This window comes from Erigeron canadensis, chromosome 5, assembly GCF_010389155.1.
Source record: "Erigeron canadensis isolate Cc75 chromosome 5, C_canadensis_v1, whole genome shotgun sequence".
Lineage (NCBI taxonomy): Eukaryota > Viridiplantae > Streptophyta > Magnoliopsida > Asterales > Asteraceae > Erigeron > Erigeron canadensis.
This window is the reverse complement of record NC_057765.1, coordinates 44438323-44450472: the sequence shown is the minus strand read 5'-3', so window position 1 is coordinate 44450472 and position 12150 is coordinate 44438323. Positions and strand designations below refer to the sequence as shown.

General features: G+C 34.3%; 1 protein-coding gene and 1 long non-coding RNA gene across 11 annotated transcripts in view; one reads left to right on the top strand and one right to left on the bottom strand.

The window, feature by feature from the left end:
* The window catches only part of LOC122599226 (elongation factor 1-alpha-like), a 66715-nt gene that overhangs the window by 17212 nt on the left and 37353 nt on the right, over positions 1 to 12150 (top strand). The gene's annotated exons all lie outside the window — the stretch shown is intronic.
* Positions 625 to 7357, bottom strand: LOC122599231. Of its 7 annotated transcripts, none has more exons than XR_006323888.1 (4): positions 6883 to 7357; positions 2086 to 3332; positions 1237 to 1305; positions 625 to 975 (listed from the first exon to the last, which is right to left on the bottom strand). It is a non-coding gene; the product is annotated as an uncharacterized LOC122599231 (long non-coding RNA). The 7 variants fall into 7 exon arrangements; XR_006323890.1 differs by having other exon boundaries at positions 2086 to 2244; positions 6883 to 7352; XR_006323887.1 differs by lacking the exon at positions 6883 to 7357 and having other exon boundaries at positions 2086 to 6868.

The window sequence follows — 12150 nt, the reverse complement described above, 5'->3', positions numbered from 1 at the left end:
CCACAAACTACAAACTTAAACATTAAATTCTTAAGTTGACTTCATGCTTGATTTGTTCCTTTTCTTTGACTTGGCTACATCTTTTCGTGAAATTTAATCAACTTCTTGTATACTAGAGACATTATTGCAAGAACATGTTAGATTATTAGATCCATCTTCAACTGCATAAATCTCGTCTTGTGAAATAAAACTGGCTCAGATATGGAAGATGGGTTATATTGATTCAACATGATACCATATATGATACGGGGAAATATAATAGAATGAAACTCATCATACGTCTCACAAATTTTAGTTATTTGATCAAATATTAGTGATCCAATTTTATAAAACTTGCCATTACTATCACCAATAGTATACAGAATTCTACCCATCAATTCAGAAACCAAGTTGGTATTTAAATATAGAACCCAATTAAAGATACCAACATCAAAAAGAGCCATATACTTTGGAATTAGTATTTTATAAGTAATTTTTTTTTAGCCCATGAATTAACCATTCCACCTAGTAACGTTCGAGCAATGTCATGAATATCAATATTGTTTCATTACCAGGCAATCCAAAATATTTATTAATAATATTGGACGAGAATTCATAAAAGTGATCCCTTACAAAAACACGAAGGAACATAAGAGACATATGACATTTTAAATAGCTACTTTCGTTGCATAAAACAACATGTTTGAGTTGCCATAGACCAAGTTACAAATACAAATATCATAAGAGTCGGTGGTTTGATTCGTGGGCACTCCTTGGGTAGAGGGATAGCGGATACAACGAAAGTATCCAGATACATCCTTGAGCCTTTTATCTATCTAAAAAAAACATAAATGGACAACACTATTTAAATCCAACGTCGTGAGTCTAATCACTTTCATAGTTGTGTAAGATCTTCTTGCTTACTTCTCTAGCGAATGTGCTTCTAACGGCTCAAGTCCAAGGGATCATTATCGAGGATCTCCTGGACAACTGCAACTACGAAGAATAAGAGACATCTCATTATTAATAATACCACCAAAACAGCTACAACAAAATTGAAGCCAGAGTATGTTTTTTAGCTGTTTACATGTTACACTCATTTGACAGGGACCAAATTTATATGGTTATATACACGCCTAATTCACCTGACAACACCTTTAATAACTAATGCACATTTGGTTCAAACAAATTTGACATAATTTTGCTGTAGTATATGGAGATAATATAAGAAAGAATATAAGGTAACTCATCACTAACACTTGTAGCTGCATACTTTCGGAGGGTAGCCATGGAGTTTATCGATCAAGGCTCAAATTTAGTAAATACCTATCATAACATAGAGCATAATTATGTATTTTCTCAAATTCAACTTTAAAGTAATCCATATAGTAATAAGCTTTAGAGTCACGACGACTGATCATGAAATCAAAACAACCTTTACAAAGTTGAACACTACATTCTTGCGGTCAAGCAAGATGTTAACAAACCATGCGGGTATATCTCTTTTGGTCCAGTGTAGCAAAACTCATGTATTCTAACTGTTTTTATGTTGCTTCTAATTCTGGAAATGATAATACAAATTTGCCTGAAAGTTGACCCATCCTAAATTTTAACCAGTTTAACCAACTACCAAAACAACTAATGCCACCAGAAACACCTTGTCATAACCTCACGAACTCACCAAGTAACCCCTTTGGTATTATTAATGAGTCAGTTTCACTTTTGTTTTCATAAAGGCACATAATATACAAAAGATCATTATATATAACATATATATAAGATCAAAAGGGTCATATGTAGGTAAATTAATCATTGAAGATAAGCATATTAAACCTCCTATATCATCTCATCAAAAGTTTTTAAACCTCCTATATCATCCCATCGAAAGTTTTCAAAATAACAAAATAGGTTTTGAATCATACTTGACACTTAACCGTTAATAAAGAACTTGTAAAATTCCAAAAAAGTAAAAAAAAAATGGGTGAACCCAACTTGTCACAACCCACAACAAAAACTTTTAGCATTATGAACAGAATCTCCGTTTGGCCCAATCCATCCATATATACTATCGCCGCTATTAAAGAATTATAGCCAACAAAGACATACCTCATTACATAGTAATGTGCGAGCACCAGTGATGGGGGTATCATCCTGCTTTGCTTTCCAGTTCCCTTGTTAATGGCAGTAACAAAGAAGTCCTTTGTGAGATCCATTGTCAATAACAGTAAAGGAGAAGTCCGTTGTGAGTTCCACTCAGCATAGAAACTTCTTGTATGTATTCAATGAAACATTAAAGCAAACTCATAACCGATTATCATAACAAATGCTTGAAAATATAATATCAAACACAAATTGGAACGCTGTAACTATTAACAAAACCAAGATACAACACAACAGTCGGTAAAATCATCACAACACCTTCTTTATTCAACATTTTTAACTAATATCACATGTTTCTCTTGGGAATCCCATAGCTATGAGTGTTATGATAGCATCACCCAACATAATTTCTTTATCTTGCATGATTCAATAAAAACCTACATACATTTCAAGTTTTCATTGTAACAAAATATGAATAGAACTAAAAGACACTAACATGTCGTATGGCCAACTGACATGAGATTGGATACTATCAACAACTTAAATGAGTTAAACACAAAGATTAAAACAACAAACAAAATGGGCTGGATGTGCTGCTGATCAGATCAAAAGATCATAAGTTACTCGAAAGTTTTTAAAAGCGTAAAAACTCCTATATCTCTTTATTGAAATCTTATCGTATTTAACAAATTATAATTTTTCATGTAATTACATAGAATCAAAGAAAGAAAAAGTGTGTTGGGCCGCCCCAAAGTGTGTTGGGCCGCCCCAACCTGTTAGTTACTCAACCTTTACCTACCCATGCAGTATATGTATACAGATCAAATGAGGGAAGACTGTAAAAAATATTCAACCAAATAAAAATAATCTCGAAGGTTTTGAACTTGGACGGGAATTTGTAATAGTGGGAGCACGATGAGTGTTTTGACATTTGTTTGAGATCAACGTTGGGTTCTCAAAACCAGGTTTTCGAATGAAATCTCTCCTGTGATGCTACCGCTAGTGGAGAATGTTGTTCCCCTGGAGTCTCTGGAGCTAATATTTTAACTCAGTGGGAACCGGTTGAGATTGAGGACGAGTCATTAGTGGTCTTAGCCATGACTAGGTCAGTTTGACGGTATTAGAGCGGTTTACAGCTTCAATAGGCCTTTCAGGTGACTGATGAAAAGGGTCGTTGCAACTAGGTACACTTGGGATGCATGGATTGAGGTTTGGTTTGTTCTTGGGAGCTGGCATAACAAGTCCGACACGACCTGTTAAGACACGACAGGATAAGACACGAAACCTGTTGGGGTTGAACACGAACACGATAAGTAATCATGTCATTTTTCCCTGACACGAAAACGACACGAAAATTATCAGGTAACACGATAAGTACCTGTTAAGAAACCTGTTTATTTTTTTTACTTTTTCTGGAAATGTTGATATATAGATATACATATTATATCTCTATCAATCTTTATATCTATATTCAATGATTAAATCTCTATACGAATTCTTATACAAAAACACATATACAAAACATTTCCCATATTCACACAAATCCAAAAAGAAATAAACCCTAGATCTATAAAACAAAATAGAAAGAAGAGGTGGTGATGAAGACGACGATTGTCGTTGTCGTTGCCAATAGGAACCACGATGCAGATCTCCGTATTTGTTGTTGCAGTTGGCGAGTTCTCCGGATCTATCAGAATCGTCTTTGAGTGATGTCGAAATATATTTCGATGAGGATGATGGTTAATTGGTTAAGATCAGATCTGAAACTAGAAGAATATCTTCTTTAATATTCAAAGTAATATGTATGGATCAAGAAACAGGAGTAGACGTTAAGAAAGAAATGAGACAAAAGAAAAAGAATGGAGTATGGGGTTGGGTGGGAAGTGAAAGTGAAAAGACAGTTACATCATCTGATTATATGTTATGTTTTACATCTATACGATATACATTATTATATTAAAAATCTTAAGAGGTCCTAACAGGTATTAACGGGTCTTGACCTTTTAAGACCTGTTAAAATTCGTGTCTTAACAGGTCTGGACCTATTAAGACACGAAACCTATTAAGGCCAAACACGAAACCTGTTAAGAACAGGTCGTGTCGTGTTAACAGGTTTCGTGTCAAAATTTGCCAGCCTTAAGCTGGGCCTGTGAAGACTTATATTGAAATCTTAGCTTGTTCATGGAGAACGGAAGACTTAGGAAACATCTGTTTTGAAGTTTTAGTTTGTTCTTGGAACTAGAGGCTTAAAGGATTTCTATTATCCGAAGGTTACCAGAGTTACTGTTTGACCGGAATATTGTTTGCTTCAATGGCGGGCTAAAGTTTTTCGCAAGGCCTTCAAGTGGGAGATTGTTGGGTTTGAAGGCTTGTTGGCCAGAAGGCCCGATCTATTAAGGAGGCCTGTTTCGGTTACCTTGGGGACAAAGCTATTTACCCTAGTTATTCTCCTATATATACCTCTCATTGTAATTGTAATCTTATGGTTCAGAGCTTAATAAAATAACCTAGTTGCAGCCGGTGGACTAGGCCCCCCCATTGGGGCCGAACCACATTAAATTCGTGTGTCGTTTATCTATTTTCTTGTTTTATCTTCTTGTTTAATTGCTCCCGTTGTGCTTAAGGCTAAGGTTGTTCCTAACAGTGGCAACTTTTTGTCTTATCAGTCCACCCTTCGGGTGGGAAACTTGAAGAATGGAAACAAGGTAGTGTCACTATTTTCTAGACATTGTGCTAAAGTTCTATTTTGTAGTTTACTTTGGTTGCCACTTTGCATTTTGGATTCTTTACACGAGAATTAAAGATTCTTTATCATTGGATTTGAATAAACACGAAATTTATGTTAATTTTTGCGGAAAGTCTATGATTTATGAAAATTGTTATGTTGTTAATAAAAGTGGTATAACGGTGGTATAACGGTTTTCAGTCCTTCCCCAAAATAAAAATTAAAATAACGGTCCCGTTATTAACGGTGGTATTTACCGTTATTTTGCCGATATTTAGCTTTAAAATTTCGATTAACGGTGTTATTACAGGTTTTTTTCTTTTCCCTCTTTTTTGGGCTCAAAACAAATAAATACCTTTTTTATTAATAGTCCATACTAACTAAATAAAAGCCTAGCGATCCATCTAATATTTTAACAGAAGGTGAAAAAGAAAAACAAGTCCCAACCCTAAATTTCCATTCAATCGATCGATAACAGCTCCCATCAGTAATAATTTTAAGCTTGACTTTTAAGTTTAATATTAGTATAAAGTATTAATTATTTTGGAATTTTTACATATATATAATATATATATAGCATAATATTATGATAACCGTTATACCACCGATATAACCGATATATCAAATACCGGTGGTCGACCGTATAACCGTTATTCGACCATTAACAACAAAGGAAAATTGGGGCTAAGTGAGACAGATCAACCTATGTGAATGATTGAATGATACTTCCATAGTTGTTAAAAGCGGTCGCTTTTGGCGCCTAGGCGTTGCGCAACAGATTTTCAACTAATCGCATCCTAGCCCTAAGCTCAAGGCCCACTAACTTAATGCGCATTTTTTTTAGAGTCAGGTTTAGAGATATGTATCAATGACATATATTAACCATATAGATCTATCTTCTATATGTTTCGTATAATCTCTTAATATATTCTATAGAGCATACATATCAAGTCTTCCTTCTCGAATTCTCTGAAACGTTTGTCATTGATTTCTTCATTCTATTCATGTTTTCTTCTGTTTTTCTATTCCTTCTTCAAGTGAATTCTGTCATTACCAACTGCTAATTACAATTCATCAAAATGGTGCTGCTAGCCCATACCAATCCAAAGACCCTCGATGGAAGTAGAACAAGTTGGTTGACAAGAACGACTAGAATGTTGTTCAATGCGACTTTTGAGGAATTATTAGCAGAGGAGGAATTTATAGCGCTAAGATGCATCAAATCAGAGGCAACAAAACTGTAAGAGTGTAAATATGTTATATGTTCCAGTCGATGTGGTGGCAGAACTAGAGGAACATGCAGAAAACCAAAAGGCATTAAGTGCGCCTTTTTTTCTCGGGCCCGCGTTTTTTTTGCGCATCTAGCTTAGGCCACATTAAGTGGCTTTGCGCATTAAGTGCGGCCCGCGCCCTTGACAACTATGGATACTTCATAGGAGATAAAGTTGTTCAATAAGCTCCAAAACAAGAAAAGCCATGCTGCTTTCTTTATTTTTTTTGTGTGTGTGTTTTTCTTCCCCGAAAGGGTTTCGGGGACAAAATGACAAAATGATGTATTGCTAGATTTAGGATTGGTTCAATTATGAGATTTAGATAGTGGTCATGGATTTGTGATATTTCAAGATTTGCTTTCACTATTCTATCTGTATCTCTTGCTCTCACAAGTCTCTCGTCACTGCCCCCTAAGTTCCAGATCGAAATCCAATACGCGTTTTAAGACTTATATTGGTTTGGTTATGACCGTCACCATTGCCATAAGGTTGTACTACTTACCGGAGTTCTCATATATACAAGCTACTACATGCAAAGTTTGACAAGTGACTTCATCTTAAAATCGTTGTTCCTTTTCTAGAGGCTACATAACATCTTAAGTTAGCATTCCTAAGGTATAAATGTATAATGTTGCTAATAGTAACGAGAGTAAGCTTTTGTATGACTTATGTTTCTATTATCATGGGTTTGGGCAGGTCTGTATTAAAAGGAAACTTTGTTTCGACGAGTTCAATTTACATCATTTGTCTATTGAGATATACTAGTATATAATAAAGGAAATAAGAAGAAGGGGTGGACGCACGTACACTGAGAAGTAGAGCAAGAATGGGTATCACGGATGAATTCGGAATTGAATTCCATCAACTTTTGTGAGAAGAGATCCACATGACGTTGAAACGTCCAAGACAAAAACTTTCAACCATTAAAACGATGGGCTTTGGATAGGGCGTTGAAAGCCTATATTTCGTGGATCCACATCAAACCGTGGATCTGGATCATCCCTCTTTCTCCAATAATCTATGCCTTTCAAATCGAGATAGAGTGATTCAGATTCATGGATGCATCTCACATCCACACGCACTATCTTACCCCCCTGACAACGCAATTTAAACTTCTCCTCCCTCTGCAGCCCTTTTCTTTTTTGTGAACCCTTTTTTTCTATCGGCGCTGCTTTAGAATTACAACCCTTGTTCTCCATGGTCCAGACTCTATGATTTAATTTTGAAAGGATGAAACCCAGATCCATCTATTATATTTCCTTATATTTATTTCAAACCAGTCCTTACTAAATACTTACTTAAAAAAAACATGCTCATGTAGATTTGTCATTATATAGTTGTGTTTTCATTTTCACAATAACACCCCATACAAACGTTGGTGCATATGTTTGGAGTCATTTTGAAATAAATTTATCATTGTTCTACGTCTTTTGACTTGGGGTTTATGAAATCAAAACCATCGACCGGAACCTCCGGTTCCCGGCTAGATCGCCGGCTGTCGACTCGACCGGCCGGCCCTTTACACATCCGGACCAACACCATCAACTGGACCGTCATATATGCCGGGTCCCGGCCCTACCGATCCAACCGGCCGGTCCGGTCCGGCCACGAAAACATTGGGTAATACAACACTATATACCAAAGAAAAAAACATACTCCTACTAAATTTCCCTTTACCAAAGCTCAGTTAATAAGGTATACTGTATAACATGACTATATTATGGGGGAGGTTAGTAGCCACATAAAATTAAACTAGAATCATCATCCACCCATCAAAAAACTAGAACAATCAACCACATAATAAACATATTAAGCCTATAACAATTTTAAAAATCTACCTAACCTCACATGACTATTGACTATTGAGCACCTTCCTCCTCCAAAACAATATACCGACTCTAATAATATATAACTTCCAAACAACTAAAGTTAAAGTTAGATAGAACATGTCTAAAGTTCACACAGTAGACAACTGATCATAGAGAACACACGCCAAAACTTTGCAAACTAAATTACATATAGCCATATAGACAACAAAAGAAGTAATTAAATGGTAGGAAGTTATTATAAAGAGTTAATGAGTTATATAGGTCACATAGTTCAAAAGCACAACCACATCATTCAGATTCCTAATATCATCCCAATAATCTACAAGTCAACCCATGAAAGCAATCCATAAAAACAAACAAAGGCCTTAAAAAGGTAGACAGGTTCAAAAAACTCCTTTTTTATAAAAGTATCCAAAGACTATCTGGAGGTGTCCTAAGAACGAGGAAGTGACGAGGTTGTTGGTTTCCGCAGTGTGTGGCACCTACATTGTCGCTGGTGGGTTGAAAGGAGTTGGCAGGTAGCTGTTTTTAAAGAAATGTGATGGAACGGAATTTGGAATTAGCTATGGTAATTCACAACCATAATTCAGAATTCCTTTCCCTCAAACTCCTTTGAATCATGTTGTTTTAAAAGAATGTGATTGAACGAAACTTGGAAGTAGCTATGTTAACTCATAAGCATAATTCTTAATTCCTTTCCCTCTAACTCCCTCTAACTCCTGAATCCTGCTGTCTTAAAGGAATGCGATGGAACGGATTTTGGAATTAGCTATGTTAACTCATAAGCATAATTCTGAACTCCTTTCCCTCAACTTCCTTTGTATCAGGTGAACCAAACAGCTTCAAGCTCTATTTATAGGCAAAGTGAAATTTCCAAAGACAATGGTTTTTTATGATAAAATAGTCATGTACAGTAATATATATGTAAAACAAAAAAAAACAGACGTCTTTAAAGTCCAAAAAAGGATTCGGTCATTAGCTTTTTTTAGAAGGTCCAACTTTGATGTTTTCAAATGTAAACAAGAACTCAATAGCCGGGCATTATATACGAGATAGGTACCAGTGCAATGCGGCGGCAATGGCGGCAACGGGTGGTACTAGTAGCGGTGCTAGTAACGATGTGGTTATTAATCTAAAAGTAATTGACGTAAATGGTGGTGTAGTTATTTTATTGTTAAGGGATATATCTTTTGTATATAACTTTATTTAGAATATTATAGAGATATTAGATGGAAATACTTAAATTAATTAATAAAGGAGATAGATAGTTTGAATAAATATGAGTGTAAAATATTTTAGGGATATATTGGGTAAATTTAGTGTGTGAGTTAGAAATGTGTTAAAAATTAAGGGTATTTTAGGTATTTTAAAGATAGAGATTAAGGGTATTTTAAAGGTAGAGAGTTGAAAATGTAGGAAATAATTTGTTTATTAATATAGCATAGATATAGATATATACTAGCCGAATGTCCACGCGATGCAGTGATGAAATTGGGTGTTAGGTCATCAAAGGTGATCGATCATAGGGAATGATGTGAACCGGTTTAAATTTGGATTTCATATGCAAAAAAATGACTGAAAAACAATCATAGAACCCTATTATATTGGAATTTTATTTTATTTTTATATCTATTACTTATTGTTGATAAATATGTTAATATATTTAAATTTTTTGATTTTTAATAATGTACAAGTCAAAATCAATTGTATATTTTAGATGAAAATACACAACAAAATCAATTCGGTTTATATATCATACAAATTTAATATTTAAAGATTTAATTAGTTACAAAAACGTTTCGGCAAATTTTAGTATTGGTATCATATTTTTTCCTTAACAATTGAATGTTTAATTAATGACTTAAAAAGATAAAAACTTAAAAAAAAAAAAAGATGAAACCTGAAAACTGATCTAAACTAAACTGGAAAACTGACAAAACCGAATCGAACCAAACAAAAGCCAAATCCAACAATTTCAATTTACTAAAACCCGAAAGGATCATCTATACTCTATATTAAAGAAAATACCCCCCATGTTGAAAGTTACATGGGGGGGAATGTCTAAAATGCTCTCCCATGTAATATTTTCACCTACAACCCTTTAAAATATTTTCACATACACTATTCTCTTAACATTAATAATTAAATTACACTATCAATCCTTTATTTTCTAAAATATCTCCATTAACCTTTTAAATCAATTACTTTTATATGAATTATCTACGACACTCGACGTCGCATCCATCACCAACACTCGCCTCTACCACCACACCGTCGTCGTCACGACCACCGCCGCATCGCGCGGGTACAATGCTAGTTTGAGTTTAAGCTTTTTTTCTAAAACCTACCCGAACATGCCTTTAACATTGATCCATTAAAACCAACCATTGAAAGAAAGTAACACAAAAAATCGGATTTGCAATGGGTTAGTGGGTTAATTTCATATCACATGTATTGGTGGGTTGACATGTTAAATGGGTTAGTGAGTTGACCTCAAGTAATATAAATTGACGGGTTGAATTGAAATCAAAATGAGTTGTGGGTTTTGGATCAAGTAAGTTGATGGATTGACCTATTAAAAAACATTATATAAATTAAATTATATTTAGGTTAACGAATTGACTTATTAAACCAAATGGTCAACTCAACCCTGGCCCACAAAAAGTCAAGTTGGCGGGTTACTAGGTCGAGATTCACAACCTTAACCCAGTTTTCTGAGTCGGTTTTAAATCAAATTTCGGGTAAAATCGAGTATTTGCAATCTTAATATATATCAAACCGACTCTATATATCTTATATCAAAAGTTGTGCAAATTTAAGACTTTATTTAACATTATACTCGATTCATAATAAATATTATTTCTAAATAAAATGCTTATAAATTTACTTGGTAACCCGAACTGATCGAGTATTGATCTAGTTAGACTTGTTTAAACAAGTACTATAAAATTGAAAAATATCATTTGATGAAATTCAACCCCTCCCCCCTTCTCCTTTTTATTTTTCTCTTTTTTTTTTCAACATGTTTCCTGATATGAAAAATGAAAATCCAAAAAACTTAAAATATTTTATACAGCTAAATACAACCTAAACTTATGCTTAGTGATTTCGTCACATATGTGCTTTAAACAAATAAAAGGGTTATTCAAGGGGATAAGTGGATAACATAAGTAGTTCTAGTAATATGTAATTTAGATGCTGATAAGACGAATGTTATAAAAAACCATTATATATTATAAGTCTCCAATAACTATAAAAACTTACATATAATCATCTACATATTTCACCTAAACATATTATTATTAAGCTAGTACCCATCTTCTTTTCTTAAATAATTGGAGAAAAACCCAATATTAGTAAGTGTTGATGGAATCATGAGAAACCAAACCCTTGTTTGAGCCAACGCTTTTGCTTTTTTGTTGGTTTTAGTCTCACTTTCATAACCCTTCTGGTTTGCCTTTAGAAAAAGCTGTTAGCAATGGTCTCAACTACTAAAAATTTACATTAAATATTATCCATCTTTCTCCATAGTTTCTATATTATTGCCACAACAATATTAAACATTTAAAAGCATCATTCCGTAACTTTTTGCTTCGGTTTTTAGTTTTGATCTGTCATTAACTGATTTTGTCTGTAAATAATCAGTAAGAAAGATATTTAATTGGAGATATAGCTTAGATATATCAAGTAAACGGTCAAAGTTGTATGATCGCACACTAGAAGAATACGTGCAATGTGCCATTCGTTTTCGTGGTCCACTTGACACATCAAAATATGGAACCCCTTATTCGTATGTATATGTCGAGAGATGGCATCACACCACGGGGAAGGTGTACAGGATCACGAAAGAGCTTTCGCTTAGGTTTTCATGTTTTTGTTGTATAAAGTTATATAACTTATTATAACAGTACAATTCTTTTTTAGTCACCAACAGTGAAACTTTCACGAGGTTGAAGACCCACGTGATAGGTTTATTTAGGATCATGGACCTTTAATGGTCAAATTGATGTAACTGCAAGTGACTAGTTCCCAAATCTTGATAATAATTATCATGGAGATACTGGTGTAGAAGCAGCAGTCACAGGCTGGTCGTCGGGGAAACCATAATCTTCAAACAGGCCCTGAAACAAAAAAATTTAACAGTCATTGTAGTGGTTGACAAATCCAAATCAGATTTTATAGTACTTATCGCTAGATGATTAGATACGAGTAAATAGTACTAATATCAATGGACAAACAGGTATTT